Below are 18648 nucleotides of genomic sequence, written 5' to 3' on the forward strand. Positions count from 1 at the left end.
ATTACTGTAAATGATCTCATATATATTGGGAAATTTAATTATTTTATTTCCAAACAAATGGTTCATTTTGTTATTTGACTCAGAATACAGGTCTGGTCTCCTTTGGAAAGAGATTAAAATTTTCTGAGTTTTTTGGCATTCAACGGTTTTATGCAAAGATCGTGCACCTGAATTTTATTGAAAGTAAATGCCTATAGCCTTGTATCGTACATGAGTTACTATGAGGCAACCTACACGTCCTTGAGGTCAGACTTTGTACTCTGAAGATATTAGGTAGAGCATTGGTTTTAACAATATTTCAGAGAATCTCTGTGATAGAATGTGTTTTCTAGTGGCAGGGTTGCTGTGTAATTTAGATTTTCAGTAAGACTAACCTAAACCCACAGTATATTACCTGTGCATATACATGTATTTTGAGGCAACTCAATGATTAACAAATAATTTGTAACATCAAACTTCTTGAATATTTTATTAGCTCTAAAAATGCTGTTTCTATATTTTTTGGAGCTTGAGGGCTAGCTATTTTATTATACAAAATGTAATTAAAATGGCACTAAACATAGTATTGGATAGAAGCTGGTGATCAATTCAAGAGTGAGGTTAAAGTTTGCAAGGCTTTAATCAATGGTACCTGCTTTTAACCAATACTCCAAACTAAAAAATTAGAGTCATCCTGTTTCTCTCACTTAGCCACAAAATTCTATAGGCTATAATTTCCAAACAATTTCAAATCATGGATTTTTTCACATTATCTCCAGTGAAAATATCTTGATTTGGACCTTTACTGCCCATTATCTAGGTGATTTTAGTAGGTCAGAAATGCTCTCTCTGTCCTCTCCCAAATGATGCCAGATTTCTCCTGGCTCCTGTCTCTTGGAGGTGGTTATTCTGTAAACTGTATCTCTATATCACTAAATACATCCCTTTATCATAGCTCTTCTTTCACTGTATTATTTGTATTCTGCCTGTCTCTTCCGAAGGGCATGGTGTTCATCACCTCTCTGAAACCAAAGGATCTGGTCAATGCCTGGCACGTCGCAGGCAGTCAAAGCTGGATTAACTGAACTGAATTCCAAACTGTTAGCAGGATCTTAGATGTCTCAGTTCACGCCACCCCTCCAGGGTGGGGAACGTAACTGGAACCGACCCGCTGCGCCCCCGTCACTCACTCCCTCCTCCATCCCCAGCCAGAGATGCAAGTGCAAAGCTGTGTGAAATTTAAAAATACATTGTCCAGAGAGTTTAGGTGTGTGAACCACTTGCTTATTTTTATCCCAACTTTATCTATATGCTTTATAACAAGGAAGCTATTCAGCCAGATTTAAAAGAACAGGGGGGAAACTGTTAATGAATTATTTCAGGAATAGAAAACTGAAAGATACGCTCTTGTCAATTTTCTTGAAAGATATTTTTCAAACTCTTATTTACTGAAAAATGTTAAGAACATTGATACTTATGCCAAAATGTTTGCCATGGTTACACATCAACTTAAATTATTTTGTTTCAGTTTATAAATATAACTGATGCTAAAAGACTTCTCCAATATATAATATAGAATTCTTTAGAAAATGCATTTTGTTTAACCCATTGTTACACCCCAAATGAAGAGTAAGTCATTGTGAATTTCTTTAAAACCTCAGAATATCATTATTATTAAACATGAAAATTTATCTTTAAAATTACTTTTATATTGTTCAAGTAGTTTATTCATATTTCAAATTAAACATGAAAGCAGCTTTATTACATAATACTATTTCATATGAATTTTATTTCTTTCCTAGTTTTCATAATAATCTTATGAATGGTTAAAATCAATTCAAGTGACATCATATGTTTGTTTTTAACATAAATCACTTAATTATGGGATGAAACTATTCAATTCACATAATAAAGCTCCAATAATTATTATTATTTTTTTTTGCTTTAAAATTATTTGAATTTTTTTCTTTAGGGCATATTCCTACAGTTAATTATTATATCAAAGGATGACCACTTGCATGGCTATTGATATATTTTGCCAAGTTTTGTTTGGTTTTTTTAAGTATGTGTTTATTGATTTTGTAGAGAGAAAGGAAGAGAGAGAGATAGAAACATAGATGTAAGAGAGAAACATCAGTCTGCTGCCTTCTGCACGCCCCCTACTGGGGATCGAGCCCACAAACCAGGCATGTGCCCTGACCGGGAATTGAACCAGGACCTCTCAGTCCATGGGACGGCGTTCAATCCACTGAGCCAAACTGACTGGGCATATTTTGCCAAGTTTCTTGACCTGAGGTGTGCTAATTTATTTTGACACTCGAGAATACAGGCACATCGCGTCCCCTGGATTCCCTCTCCTAATGCTCCCTGGTGCTCCCTGGACTGCACCTCACTGGGGGAACCGGGCAGGAGGAACGAGCTTCAAAGGCCTCCCCGCCAGCATCACCTCTCGGGCTCATTGCTTAGACCTTCCTAGGACTCAGACAAGGACTGACCGAAGAGCCTTTTCTGCCCCAGACTGTTCACAGTTCAGGAGATACATGTGTCTAAGCGAAAAGGCAAAACAAACTAATAGAATAGAAAAAAATAAAATAAAATAATCTCCAAAGATGGTCATTCTTTGAGCCTTGGTATCTCCATCCATTCACCTACTCCTACTTAGGTTTCAGAGACCTGTAGCACTTGCTGTATGATGTCTTAGGTTTTCATCCATTATCAATGGGAGAGATACAATGGAGTGCACTGATTCCTTCTTTACTGGAACCAGAGCCTGTCGATACAGTTTTAATTGGGAAAGTGTGAAAGTGGATTTTATCTTTTGTGTCACAAGTTCATTTCAAAGATAGTGAGCCTGTGACAACAGATATTTGATTTTGAGCTAGTCTGACTCATTGACTATGAGATTTAACATTGATTAATTTATTTGATATGTCTTATACTAAAATTAGACTAGTTGGACAATTTAACCATCTCATAAAAAATGCAAGATTGGAAACAGATAAGCTGTCTTCCAGTCCCCTTCCCACTCCCTTCATGTGGGAGCCCAGATACACGGTTAGTCATTTTTTTTTTTTTCTGTAAAGGGCCATATATTGTCTCAGGATTACAAATATTCAACTCTATTGTGGTATGCAAGCAGTCACAGACAACATGCGAGTGAATGGGCATGGCTGAATTTAGCCAAAACGCTGTAGTTTGCCAACCCCTAGCTTGGAACGTGGAATTAACACCTTTGCGCCCTGCTATTGATCCACCAGTAAAGTTGTTGCACAAAAAACTCATACTAACACTCTATGTGGATTCAAAATCTTCTACTGAATAAAATTTATATTTGTGTTATTTGGAGGTAAGTGATGCCTGGCACAAGGCTGGACCGCTAGCAGGCATGGGTCCCAACTCTGGGGTTTCCCCAAGCCAGTCACTAATGACTTTACTTTACATTTGCTTTATTATTTACATGTGTCCTTTTTTTTTATTTTTTTTATTTTTTGTTACAGATATTTTACCTTTTTTACCCCATTGGCACAAATTAGTTAAGTCTTATATAGGATCCCATGTAATCTGAATAAAACGTCTTTGTAATTTTATTGTGTAGGTTAAAGGTACAGGAAAACAACATGTAAGTGGTTCAAACCAAGAGATGCCAGATTCCAAGTTGTGATATTACCTTGAGACAGAATTTCAGAAGGTTCATGTATTTATGAGCATTTAGTAAAAAATTGTTTAAGCTATCTTTTTTTATTGTTAATCCTCACCCAAGAATATTTTTTCTATTGATTTTTTGAGAGAATGGAAGAGAGGGAAGGGGAGAGAGAGAGAGAGAGACATCAATTGGTTGCCTCCCACACATATCTGGACTGGGGCCTGGGATCAAACCTGCAAGCCAGTTACGTGCCCTTGACCAGAAATTGAATTCATGACCCTTTGGGTAACGAGCTTGTTCAATGCTCTAATCATTGAACCACACTGACCAGGGCATAATCTATCATTTTTAATATAGCCCCTTCAAACAAGAAACAGACTGTATTTGGCCCTTTGACTGTGGGACTCCATAAAAGCAAGTTCTTCCTGCAAAACCCCACTCTATAGTAGGAGTTCGATCTTTGTAAAATATCCTCACAGAGTACTTACACTTGGCCTAAGTTGAGAGGCTTCTGTACAAACCAAGAGCACTCTCAGTTTTCGAGTTCACAATTCAACGTGGTCCAGCTCTATTAGCATCATGTAATTTACTGCAGTTCTACTGCTCGTATTTCAGGGGGCAGCCATGGCAGGACCGGAAGCAATGATAAAACAAAGCACACATTTTGGAATGAGAATGATCTCAAGAAGAGGGGATAGCCAAAGGCATAAAAGAAAATATATTTTCTACATAAATATGAATAATATCTATGTGGCGATTTATGCTACAAACTAAGTCACCACGAACACTTAACAGACAATTCCCTTTCAATGATTACAATTCAAGAAGGAAAAAGAATGCGATGTAAAACTGGGTGAAGTACTTTAATAGGGGATTGACAAAAATAATTGCACAACATATAAATGGAAAGATGTCCAAACAGAAGAAAGAGGGCAATTTTTTTTCAGGAATGCAGGATGAGGGTAAATGAAAGGGAACCTAGGCATCAGAATACCTCCTCAAGCTATGAAAAACATGGCTCCTATATCTCCTTCTCCCCAGGTATAGTCATCTACAGTCTCACCCAAAAAGTTGTTTCAAATCATATTTGACACTACTCAGAGTAGCAGAATTATACCCCCATTAAGCTTCACTTTCTTAAAAAGACATAATAAGAATATGAATATAGGACATACTGAGGAGCAGTTTACTGGCTAAACAAAAATTATAGCACAGCATTAAGAGATGGCAATCCAGCCTGGCCAGTATAGCTCAATGGATTGAGTGTCGACCCATGGATTGAGAGGTCCCAGTTTAATTCCCGGTCAGGGCACATGTCCAGGTTGTGGGCTGGATCCCCAGTGGGGGGTGTGAGGCAGCCGATTGATGTTTCTCTCTCACATTGACGTTTCTATCTCTCTCTCCCTTCCTCTCACTCTCAAAAATCAATAAAAGCATATTTTATATTAAAAAAAATTGGCAACCCATTATTAAACTGAGCTTTTCCTAATGACACTCCAGAAGCGTATTTAATTATGCGTGAAAAATATAACATACTGCAAAGAATGGTGGTATTAATATTAATGAAATTCCCATTGCCAGATGAAGAAGTACTCATCCATGCCGCACATGCTTTCTCAGTACATGGTCAGCACAGCATTATAGGAATCTGAGGGGCTAAATTGCAAGGTATGTGAAGGGGATTGCAGGCTGGTTTGTTCTGAGAATTTTTTCATGAAATCCTAGGTGTCACAATAGGGGCCACATTTCTTAAATGCCCATCACGTTATCATTAGAAGGAGACATGGAGAAGACTCAGTCACTGTACATATTATTGTCGCCCAATATTTTCCCCCAGTATCCTTCACCCTTGGCTTTTCAGGACACACTGAGAAGCAGAGAGCTCCGGGAAGGCCTGGGCTTCGGGAATGCAGACCACGGCAATCCTGCATCATCTCCTCCTTTCTCACGTCACTTAGCATACTTTGAGAGTCTGGACAGGTTTTCAGTTCTAGTGAAGCAAACCTAGCAATGAGCTTTATTTACAACTTCAGCAGTGTCCTTTGGTTCCTTCCTCACAATATTTTAGAAAAATACCAATGCCTCTGAGCTAATGAAAAGTGCTGGGGAAACCTGCCATCATAAACTATGGGAAACGGACGATAACATATCCACCCAGGCTCTACAGCCATTTATTATTTATTTATTTATTTATTTATTATTTTTCTTTATTGATTTTAGAGAGAGAGGAATGGAAAAGGAGAGAGATAGAAACGTCAATGAAATAGAACATTGAATGGTCACCTCCTATATGCCCCCCATTGGGGGTTGGGCCCACAACCTGGGCATGTGCCCTGAACAGGAATCGAACCGGCGACCTCTTGGTGCATGGGTCGTGCTCAACCACTGAGCCAAACCAGCTGGGCTCTACAGCCATTTAAATGTAGGTGTAGTAATTATAGGACAATGTCACTCATTCTTCAATTTCTTCATCTGTGAAATGAGGATACTAATAATATCTACTTTAATAAAATGATATAAAAATAGAGTCTAGAAAATGTCAGAATAAGTAACACAGCTGAGGAAATGATAAATTTGACAAATTTGCCTTCTGGAACAGAGGTTGGAAATGAGGGGTTTGTTTGTTTATTTCTGGACCAGGCAGCATGAATAGGCTTTACTTAACAGAGAAGAGTAAGAGCAATACAGAGGAAAAAGCATGACTAACACCCAAATACATTAGCTAGAAAGGGACCCAGCCGATTCATTCTGGAAGGACACAGGGTGACATCATAATACTAGAGAATTAATGTGCGGTACAATTGTAACATGTTTTATAGCTTTACTAGGGAGTTTAACATTCATGGTGTCCATGGGAAGCCATAAAGTTTTTTTAATGAGCAGAGTGAGTGAATAGATCTAGGGTTATTGGATGATCTTCACAGGAGCTTAGCAGTTTTCACAAAGCAATGATGGACATATGTCACTTGGCTGCATGAAGTAAATCAGGCCATACACAAATCTGTTCCAGAGTGTAGACCTAAATGTGAAGGGTAAACAAAGTTTTAAAAGAAAGTACAGAATTTCTTCATGACTTTGTGGTAGGTAAACATTTCTTACAGAGGCATAAAAAAGCACTAATTATAACTAAAAAGGAAATCTTGGGGAAAAAACATAGGCTATTAAAATTAAGAACTCTTATTTATCAAAGGACAACATTAAGCTTAAAAAGACAAGTCACAAATCTTCAATATTCATATATGACAAAGAACAAATATCCAGGAAACATAAAGATCGATAACATGCAGACACCTCAATAGAAAGGGTAAAAATATGCATATCAATGGTATAGCAATTACACTCATGGAGACATAGATTAAAAATGTATACATAGGTTGACAACAAGATATGTACAAAAATGTTTAGAATGTAACTATTAACCAAAGTCTGTCAAACAGGATACTTTCTCGTGTTTGCATACAGTAGAATTCCATATAGCAGCAAGAATGAATGGCTACACATATATATACTATGTGCACATCTCACAATGTGTAGAGTGTGAGAAGCTTGACAAGTAGTGAATATTCTACTTGATTCCATTTCTACAAAGCACAGAGAAAACTTGCACATGGTGTCAGAAGTCAGCACAGTGGTTATCCTTGTGGGGTTGGGCATGATGACTGAAAGGAGGAATGGTGAACCTTTTAAGATGCTGGCAGGATTCTGTCTCTTGATCTGATGTTAGTTACATTTGTGTTCAAATTCATATTTTTGTACTTTTCTGTATATATACTTGAATAAAATAAAAAAAATAGCCCTGGCCGGTTTCGCCCAGCGGTTAGAGCGTCGGCCTGCGGTCCAGAGAGACCCGGGTTCGGTTCCCGCTAAGGGCACGTACCTCGGTTGCAGTTTGTCCCCGGCCCTGGTCGGTTGTGCGGGTGGCAACCAATCGATGTGTCCCTTCACATCTTCACATCGATGTTTCTCTCTCTCTGTTCCTCTCTCTCCCTCCCACTCTACCTGGACAAAAAATGGAAAAATGTCCTCGGGTGAGGATAAAAAAAAATAAAAAATAAAAATAGAGGGACTTCTACTTCCAGTATTAAGGCTGACTAAATTATCTGAAAAGGCCTCCAATGCAAATGCCAAGAGACTGGATACATCAATAGTCATCTTTAAATGTATAGCTGAGCTCATAAGAAAGCACAGGAAACCTGTATGGGGACAGATGAACTCAAGGAGAGGATAGCAGAGCAGTTAAAACCAAACCGACAAAATGTAAAGAATTCTCTGTTGGAGACTAATGTGAATTTCAATTGAGTGCTTCCCTCACCCAAATTTCCCTGAAACTTATCAATGATTCTTTGCTCTTCCAATTTTGTGACAGTAAATGGGCTTGCCCTCAGCAGTCTTGTGATTTACATTCAACGCACCACATACAGACACTCTTTTATGTCTAGCCCCACTTAAGGTACCTGGTGACTGTCTGTTTAACAGACTCTTCATGCACGTCTAAGAAAATATTATGGAAGAGTTGTACACTGGCAGTCAGGGGGTGGTGGGGAAAGGAGCACCTGGCACCAGTCTCAAGATTCCCACTAATTCTGTGATAACCTTGGGCAACTTACTAGAACTATATGGGTCTCAGTAAGTTCATTTGTCAAAGTTAGTAAGTGCACACTGATTTTTCTAGGCCTTATGGTGCACAAGGAAAGAGCGCAGCTTTGAGATCAGGCAGACTGAGAATCTGTCTCTGCTCTGGACCAGGTAAGTAAATTAATATAAGCTCACACTGAAACACCAGGCAGCCCTTAAAGAGATGAAGGAGATCTGTGTGTCTTAACACGGAAAAATCTTTAAGACATATTGTTAAGTAATAAAGAGCACAACGTTATGAACAACATTTTATAAAATGTATAATGAAAAAAGAATAGAGTATCAGCCCTGGCCGGTTTGGCTCAGTGGTTAGAGTATCGGCCTGTGGTCCAGAGAGACCCGGGTTCGGTTCCTGCTAAGGGCACGTACCTTGGTTGCAGTTTGTCCCCAGCCTTGGTTGGGTCGTGTAGGTGGCAGCCACTCGATGTGTCCCTTTCACGTCGATGTTTCTCTCTCTCTGTCTCCATCCCACTCTATCTGAACAAAAAAATGGAAAACTGTCCTTGGGTGAGGATAAAAAAAAATAATAATAAAAAAAGAATAGAGTATCAATAAAATTTCTGCAGGGAGCTATATAAATCAAGTTTCCTCTGCGGATTTAAAAAAGGAAGCAGTATTATTTTTTTGTATTAATTGAATAGTTAACATATGGATGTATAACTTCCATAATTTTTATAATTATAAATCTAATTAAAATATTTTTAATGCTGTCATAAAGTTTTAATTAAATAAAATTTAATTTCCTTTTCTATGGTAAGTAGTCTGTGAAGCTACTTATTTTGAAAGCTAGAAAGAAAAGAAGAGAAAAGCAAAAAAAAAAAAATCTTAGAGTGAAATACTTGAAATTGGTAGATTATCTGACAATGACATAATAATTTTTATTTTTATTCTTGTAAATATATAGTTTTTTTTCTTTATTTTTGAGAGTATTACAGATGTCCCCCCTGTTATTTCCCCTAACGCCTTCCTCCTGGGTCCTGCCTTGCCCCAGGCCTCCACCACTCTATTGTCTGTGTCCATGGGCTATGCACATCTACATAATAACTCTTTGTTAATCCTCCCCACCTTCCTCACTCCTACCCTCTGAGATTCTTCAATCTGTTCCTTGTTTCCATGCCTCTGGTTCTATTTTACTCATCAGTTTATTTTGTTCAAAAGATTCTATATATAAGTGAGATCATGTGATACTTGGTTTTCTCTGACTGGCTTATCTCACTTAGCATAATAATCTCCAGGTCCCTCCATGCTGTCTCAAAGGGGAAAAGATACTTCTTCTTCAGAGCTGCATTGTATTCAGTTGTGTAAATGTACCAAAGCTTATTTATCCACTCATCCACTGTTGGGCACTTGGGCTGTTTCCAGATCTGAGCTACTGTGAATTGCACCACTATAAACATAGGGGTGCATGTATCCTTTCTGACTAGTATTTCAGGATTCTTAGGATATGTTCCTAGAAGCGGGATCACTGGGTCAAAGGGAAGCTCAATTTTTAATTTTGGGGGATATTACATACTTTTTTCCATAGTGACTGTACCAGTCTGCATTCCCCAAGTGGAAGAATATACCATGTGCATTGATTGGAAGAATTAACATCATTGATATATCCATACTACCCAGAGCAATCTATAGATTCAAAGCAATCTCTATTAAATTACCAATGGCATATTTCACAGAGCTAGAAAAAATACTCCAAAAACTTATATGTAACCAAAAAAGACCCCAAATAACCACAGCAATCTTGAGAAAGAAGAACAAAGTAGGAGGGATTACAATACTGGCTATCAAGTTATACTACAAAACCATTGTAATCAAAACAGCCTGGTACTGGCTTAAGAACAGACATATAGATCAGTGGAACAGAACCGAGAACCCAGAAATTGACCCACGTCATTATGCTCAATTAATATTTGACAAAGGAGCTGGCCAGTGTGGTTCAGTGTTTGAGTGTAGATCCATGCACCAAGAGGTCACTGGTTCGATCCCTGGTCAGGGCACATGCCTAGGTTGTGGGTCCAATCCCCAGTGGGGTGCATGTAGGAGACAGCCAATCAATAGTCTCTGTCATCGAAGTTTCTCTCTCTCTCCCTCTCCCTTATTCTCTCTCTAAAGAGCAATAATTTTTTTTTTTTTAATTTGACAAAGGAGGCAAGAGCATACAATGGAGTAAAGATAGTCTCCTCAATAAATGGTATTGGGAAAATTGGGCAGGTACATGCAAAAAATGAAAACTAGACAACCAATTTACACCATACACAAGAATAAACTCAAAATGGATAAAGACATAAATGTAAGTCATAAAACCATAAAAATCCTAAAAGAAAAGGTAGGAATTAAAATTTCAGACATCTCACGTAGCAGAATTCCCACTGATGTATAGCCTAGGGCAAGAGAAACAAAGGAAAAATAAACAAATGGGACTACATCAAACTAAAAAGTGTCTGCAGTACAAAAGAAACCAGCATCAAAATGAAAAGGGAACCCACTGGATGGGAGAACATTTTGCCAATGATACATCTGAAAAGGGGTTAATTTCCAAAATATATAAAATACTTGTACAACTGGACATAATAACTTTTTAATCAAATAAATTTGCACTGAGTCCTATTTATTCAGGGTTGGGTGGAGCTTAGGTGTGCAATAAAGCTTGATCCAGTAGAGTTTGAGTGTAGACAAAGGGAAATGATGAAGGATTTAGCCATGTCATTTTTCTTTGGGAAAGAAGGCTGAGACAGGACAGGTGACTAATGGAATAGAGATTAAGCATGACAAAGAATATTGTTATGGCATCTATCTGAGATCATGGAGTCAACCAAACAAGGGTCCCAAGTAGAAGGATATAGAAGTTGCCAAAAGGGATTATACATTTCTAATACAGGCTAAGTAACTACCACAATGATAGGGAAGTGGCATTAACTAACCTAATATAACGTTTTTAGTCTAATTGTCAAATTCAACTTAGGGTATAAAACATCAGGTGCACCAGAGAGAGAAAATTCTTAGGAGTTTCTCTGACCACAAATTGTTATTTAATAGAATCCCATTTTTGGATGTACATAGTCTAAAAAAAAAAGAGAGAGAGAGAGAGAGAGAGAGAGAGTAGTCGATTTCTCTGGCTATGAAACTGAATCAAATAACAACCCTGCGCCCTGAGTGACATCAGTGTAAATGAGCCTTATTTCCCATGAGTGTCCTGTTGTCAACTGCTCACAGCTGTCAGTTGGCTTATTAAACGACTCCTGTGTCAATGATGCTGTCACTTTATCTTTTGGCCTTTCATAAAACCAGTCATTTTAGCTCGTTTTAAAGAGCATTCCTCTTTTCTCAGGTTTATGAGATTTCTAATATCTATCAAAAGTTCTTGAATTCCTATAAAAATTTTTTTTTCTTTAACTCTGGCTGTTGTAGAGGAATCTGGAGAAAATTTTCATGATGTTCAAGTAAGGAAGGCCTTTCTAAGCCTGACTGGAAACTAATCACAAAAAGATAAAAAATAGCGAATATAAATGGTAACATATCCCCAGCTGCATATAACTCCAAAACTCCCTGGGAAGAAGTCAAAAGACAATCATAATCTCAGGGAAAAATTAACACCTTCAGAATTGGCAAAAGCCCTTGAAAGACAGACAAAGCAGTGCCTCCATAAATTAGGCTAAGAATATGGCTGAAAATTCTGAGAAACAGTCATTAGAGTATGTACAAATTATTCAACAAATTAATTTTAATTTAAATTAGGATGGTGTATGATTTTGCATAATCTGAGACTGGAAATTCTGAGAGTGTACATTTTTAAACACAAGAAAAGGACAATTTGTTATATATATATACATATACATATATATATACATATATAAAGATGTAAAAAATTTTGATCAGAATTAAACCTTAAATATTCTCAAGTAGATCAAGGAGCAAACATGGGGGTTAGCATCAGATTTGCACGAGGAGGTGAGACATTCACTGAAACCTTAAAGAGGAGTGGAGGGAGCCAAACAAAGGCCAATCAGTGGTTGGCAAAAACTGTTAGTGCTAATGAAACACACATGTTTCTTTACATTTCCCAGCCTCCCTTGCAGCTAGACTGGTGTCATATGTCTGAGTTCTAGCCAAGGAAGGGTGGGCATAAAGGATGCATATTATTTTTAGCATTACCTCAAAAGCACTGCTCTATTGTCTGTTTCCTATCTACTGTGATTGTGGAGACTACATGTTGACAGCTTCATGAGCTGAAAAGAGCTTGGATCCCTGAACTTAGGGTATAGCCCCCAGGGAAAGTCACCTGGCCCACACTGACTGATGATACCAAGAACAAACCTTTATTCTTTTACAACATTGAGACTTCCAGATTTATTTGAAATATTATAGGATAGCTGAGAACAGTGCTTCTGAAATCTTGGTGGGCATAAAATTCTCTGAAGACCTTGTTAAAACACAGGTTTCTGGGTGACCTCTTCAGAGATTCTGATTCATTGGTCTGAGGGTGAGGAAACTGATTCTCTACTTCTAACCAACTCCCAGTTTTTGTTGATTCCACTTGTCCACAGAACACATTGGCTTAAATACCCTGAATAAAATACTGAGAGTGGAACTAGGTAGTAACGTTTGTGTGCAAGATATGAGGTCCTTAGGCAGGAGGGAGCCTCTGCCTTACACATACAAGGAACTGGGGATAGGTGAGTAAGGCAGACTTATAAGCAAAGATTACAAATCAAGAGGAACTGGTTGGGTTAGGCAATGGGGTGGGAAGGAAGGCAGGGACATCTGTAATACTCTCAACAATAAAGAATAAACTAAAAAAAGAGAAAGATACTGAAAGTTTGAGCTGAGAACCTTGAGATCAGATTGGCACCAAATTAGAGTTCCCAGAGTAATCCTGGGACATTAGGTCAATATTAATTGACCCACTAACATATCATGCTATTTATGGAATCCAGAATTTGTTCACAAATAGGACACATGTGAATACCAACATATTCATCTCCTCATACCTCGAAATCTTTAGTTCAAATTGAATGAATGCTGAAAAAACTCATTAGAACCAAACATTTTCTATCAGATGTAAAACTTCGGTGTGAATGAGCATTTTGTTACAGACCCCTCTTGTATGAGCAACCTTACTCTAGTTTACAAATTAAGGCTGGGGAATGAGAAGGGAGGTGGGAAGTGAGGAGTGGCATTAACTTAAAACCACCAGAGACCTCATGCAAGAGCAGTGGTGTACTCAGTGTTGATGACAAAGCTAATGACGACGATGACCACAGTCGGTGGGAGATTAATGTCCTGAGCAGTTTGTCAATTCTAGCTACACATCAGAATCCTGTGGGGAACTTTAAAATTACTTTAAATAGGCAACCCCAAAATATTCTAATTCAATTGATCTGAGTTAAGGATACCCAATACATCTTGTCATATCTTTTTTTTTTTTTAATTCAGCTGATTTCCATAAATGTTCAAAATATTTTGTCATTAGAAGTTTCATCCTGGTTCCTAAAATCTCAATTTTAATCATGTTAAAGATTCATTGTCATTATGCACTTGACCTCCTCTTCTCCCCACCACAGGATAGACCAGAGATTGTAGCAGCTGAGAGAGGAGAGATATAGAGGAAGGGGCAGGAGAATATGGTTGTACTTTAACCTTTCTGTTTTATTTTATTTTCTTTCCACATAGTAACACCAGGAATGTTGAGATGCACATAAAGTTAGAGGATACAGCAATGTCTACTTTGCCCACCTCAGGTGATGTGGCAGTTTCTTATTTCTGCTGCTTGTAACTTCTAGCCTTGCTGACACTTCTTTGGCTGTCACTCACCTCTCTGAGTCATGCCTTTAAATGTGTCTCTCATGCAAGTGCTTTGGGGGGTTCTTCAAAAAGCCTTATGAGGTTCTCTGTGATGGGCTAAATTGTGTTCCCCTAGAAATCATATGTTGGCCTGGCTGGTGTGGCTCAGTTGTTGAGCATTGACCCATGTACCAAGAGGTCACCAGTTCAATTCCTGGTCAGGGAACATGCCCAGGTTGTGGGCCAAATCCCCAGTAGGGGGCATGCAGGGGGTGGCCAATTGACATTCTCTCTCATTGATGTTTCTATCTCTCTTTCCCTATCCCTTTCTCTCTAAAATTTTTTTTAAATTATTTTATATCATAGGTTGAAGTCATAACCCTCAGTTCCTAAGAATGTGACTGTATTTAGAAATAGTGCCTTTAAATAGGTAATCAAAGTGAAATAAAGTCACGTGGATTGACCCTCATCAATATGACTTGTGTCCTTGTAAGAAGAAGAAAATATAATACAGACCACACACAGGCCAAGGGATAACCGTGTGAGGAAACAGCAAGAAGGCAACCATCCACAAGCCAAGAAGAGAGGCCTTCGAGGAAACTGACCTACCAACACCTTAATCTTGAACTTTTAGCCTCCAGAATTGTGAGAAAACAAATGTTGGTTGTTTAAGTCACCTAGTCTGTTTTGTTTATTTGTTTGTTTATTTTATTTTGTTATGGAAGCCTTAGCAAACTAATACACCCTCTGTATTGGAACTCTAGCTCCTCAGGAAAAACCTGTTTACCCTCCTCAGCCTTCACTCAGTGTGGACTATCTACATGTTCCTCACTGTGAACAAACAAAAACAAGCAATCTATGTCTTAGAAAAGGGTTGACAAAATTACTCATGACATTTCATTTTCCACAACCTCCTTTCAGTCAATGGGAAATCTACATGCTGAAAAATAAAAAATAAAAATACAATGTTACATACATCACACCACTCTTTTCTGTCATTTGTGTCCCAGCATAGACATACGTACTCAGACAAGGCTCAAAGCCCTGAAGTGGCCTGATGGTTCTGTGTGGGTGAATCTCAAAAGACATGTTGAATAGGTACACAAAAGGATATATACAATATGATTTTATTTATATAAAGATCATTAAAAAAGTAAAGCAAATATCTGGGGACTACAGTGTAAATAGGGAGAAAGTTTGAGGGATTATTTTGTGATGCTGGGTAATATTCTAGTATCTTGAGTTTTGTAGTAGTTGATGGTTGGGAGGTGGTAAGAAGGTGTATTAGGTAGCTCCACTTCAACTTGTTTGGGTTGAAATTGAACAAATTGAAATAAAAGAAAATATGTGAATCTGATTAGAGAACTTGCTTAGGAGTTAGTTTTTATGAGCACACAGGAAATATTATTAAAATTAAAATTTTAGGATGTGCGACCGGCAGAGAAAGCAATTCAAGAGTTTTTTCTGGACCTGAGAGAGGACAAAGGTGTCATGAAAACCACCACTAAACCAAAATGGGAAAAGAAAAGACTCATATGAACATCTTTGTCATTGGACACGTGGAATCCAGCAAGTCTACCACTACTGGCCATCTGATCTACAAATGTGGTGGGATCGACAAAAGAACCATCGAAAAATTTGAGAAGTAGGCTGCTGAGATGGGGAAAGACTCCTTCAAGTATGCCTGGGTCTTGGATAAACTGAAAGCTGAACGCAAGTGAGGTAGCACCACTGGCATCTCCCTGTGGAAATTCGAGACCAGCAAGCATTATGTGACCATCATTGATGCCCCAGGACACAGAGACTTCATCAAAAACATGATTACAGGCACATCTCAGGCTGACTGTGCTGTCCTGATAGTTGTTGCTGATGTTGGTGAATTTGAAGCAGGCATCTCCAAGAATGGGCAGACCCGTGAGCATGCCCTTCTGGCGTACACACTGGGTGTGAAACAACTGATTGTTGGTGTTAACAAAATGGATTCCACTGAGCCTCCCTACAGCCAGAAGAGATACGAGGAAATCGTTAAAGAAGTCAGCACCTATATTAAGAAAATGGGCTACAACCCTGTCACAGTAGCATTTGTGCCAATTTCTAGTTGGAATGGTGACAATATGCTGGAGCCAAGTGCTAATATGCCTTGCTTCAAGGGATGGAAGGTCACCCGTAAAGATGCCAATGCCAGTGGAACCACGCTGCTTGAAGCTCTGGATTGCATCCTGCCACCAGCTCATCCAACTGACAAGCCCCTGCGTCTGCCCCTCCAGGATGGCTACAAAATTGGTGACATTGGTGCTGTTCCTGTGGGCAGAGTGGAGACTGGTGTTCTCAAACCCAGCATGGTGGTCACCTTTGCTCCAGTCAATGTAACAACTGAAGTAAAGTCTGTTGAAATGCACCATGAAGCTCTGAGTGAAGCTGTTCCTGGGGACAATGTGGGCTTCTATGTCAAGAATGTGTCTGTCAAAGATGTTCATCGTGGCAATGTGGCTGGTGACAGCAAAAATGACCCACCAATGAAAGCAGCTGGCTTCACAGCTCAGGTGATTATCCTGAACCATCCAGGCCAAATCAGTGCTGAACATGCACCTGTGCTGGATTGTCACACAGCTCATATTGCTTGTAAATGTGCTGAGCTGAAGGAGAAGATTGACCGTTGCACTGGGAAAAAGCTGGAAGATGGCCCTAAGTTTCTGAAATCTGGTGATGCTGCCATCGTCGATATGGTTCCTGGCAAGGCCATGTGTGTTGACAGCTTCTCTGACTATCCTCCTCTGGGCCACTTTGCTGTTCGTGACATGAGACAGACAGTTGCTGTGGGTGTCATCGAAGCAGTGGACAAGAAGGCAGCTGGAGCTGGGAAAGTCACCAAGTCTGCTCAGAAAGCTCAGAAGACTAAATGAATATTATCCCCAATACCTGCCACCCAGTCTTAATCAGTGGTGGAAGAACAGTCTCAGAACTGTTTGTCTCAATTGGCCATTTAAGATTAATAGTAAAAGACTAGTTAATGATTACAATGGATCATAAAACCTTCAGAAGGAAAGGAGAATGTCTTGTGAACCATTTTTGTGTGTGTGTGTGTGTGGCAGTTTCTAATTTATTAGTTTTAAAATCAATACTTTTTAATAGAAACAACTTGACCAAAAATCTGTCACAGAATTTTGAGACCCATTAAAACAAAGTTTAATGAGCTAAATCAATTAATTAACTAATTAATTAAATTAAAAATTTTATAATACATAATTAATTATATTGGTAATTTTATTAGCTCTAATATGTTCTATATGAGGAACAAGAAAGATATCAGAATTGTTAGCTATGAGTTCTTCCACAAATAACTACTTTTTAAATATGACCCACCTACAAACAGGGTAAGTTACTTCTATAAGCGTTATGTTTGTCAACTTCTCATTAAGCATAGTGACCTAAAGTAAATATTTTCATGTAAATCAACAACTTATCCAATTTCTGGTCATGTACATGGTTTTATTTAAATTAATATTCATTTTAATTACTATATGTATGTATATTTACATATATAATTTTTCTTTTTCACATTTTTCTATTGATGTTTACTGTTTCTCGGGCATTCTTTAAAGCATTGAATGTTAAGAGACTGTCAAACTTCTTGAATGGGCATCTTTTTCAAAGGAAAACCTTAAATCAGAAAAGAGAAAAAGTTAACTTGAACCATATTAAATTAAGAAAGTAGATTTAAAAATTAATGACAAAAAAGATAAAGAATAAATTTGGAAAATATTTATCAGTATCTATAGCACATAAATTGTAAATTCTTAAATTAATCAGAAAAATATAGTAGTAAAAATAGTGTAAAAATCTTCTAATGGGACAAATGTTTTAATAACAGAACTATACAAGAATCATAAAGTATATATAAATTTAACCATGTAAGAGAAATTTTAAAATGTGATGGGGCAAACTCAATCACAAAACAAATAAAACTTGTGCTATTATCAAGGACAGAAAACCATTTGCAATTAAATGCAGACATATACATTCAATATGGTTCAGTGGTTAGCACGTTGGCCTGCAGATCAGGGAGCCTCAGGGCTTGGTTCCCACAAAGGGCACATACCTTGGTTGCAGTTTGTTGTCCCAACCCCCAGGTGGGGTCGTGTGGGTGGCAACCAGTCCATGTGTCTCTCTCACAACAATGTCTCTCTATCTCTCTTCCCTCCTCTCTCCCTCCTGCTCTATCTGAAGATAAATGTAAAAATGTCCTCGGGTGAGGATAAAAAAAATAATAATAAATGTAAATACTGAGTAAGGTTATAAAAATTGTCAGTCTTGTTAATCCCTAAAGAATAAAGTAACTATTTTTTCAACTTTTAATTCTGGCAAAAATGTTAAAAAATAAAATTAATATCAGACAAAGTGTAAATTGGTATGTGCTTTGGAGAGCAATTTTGAAATAACAACAAAAAATTTTGCTTGTGTTTTCACCATCAATTTCAAATCTAGAAATTTTAGAAATAATATGCTTGTGTTTGCACATATATATTTAAGGATATTTACTGCAGGATTTTTATAGGTCCATTCTTGGAAACAATTTATAATTCAAATTATTTTCTGATCTTGGAAAATCTATA

The 18648-nt window shown here is 37.9% G+C and overlaps 1 pseudogene; it reads left to right on the plus strand.

Moving 5' to 3' along the window:
- Nucleotides 1-15549: 15549 nt before the first annotated feature.
- Nucleotides 15550-16961, plus strand: LOC118629828 (annotated as a pseudogene).
- The last annotated feature ends 1687 nt before the right edge of the window (nt 16962-18648 follow it).

The sequence above is a fragment of the Molossus molossus genome, unplaced genomic scaffold (assembly GCF_014108415.1).
Source record: "Molossus molossus isolate mMolMol1 unplaced genomic scaffold, mMolMol1.p scaffold_m16_p_14, whole genome shotgun sequence".
In the NCBI taxonomy this organism is placed as follows: Eukaryota; Metazoa; Chordata; class Mammalia; order Chiroptera; family Molossidae; genus Molossus; species Molossus molossus.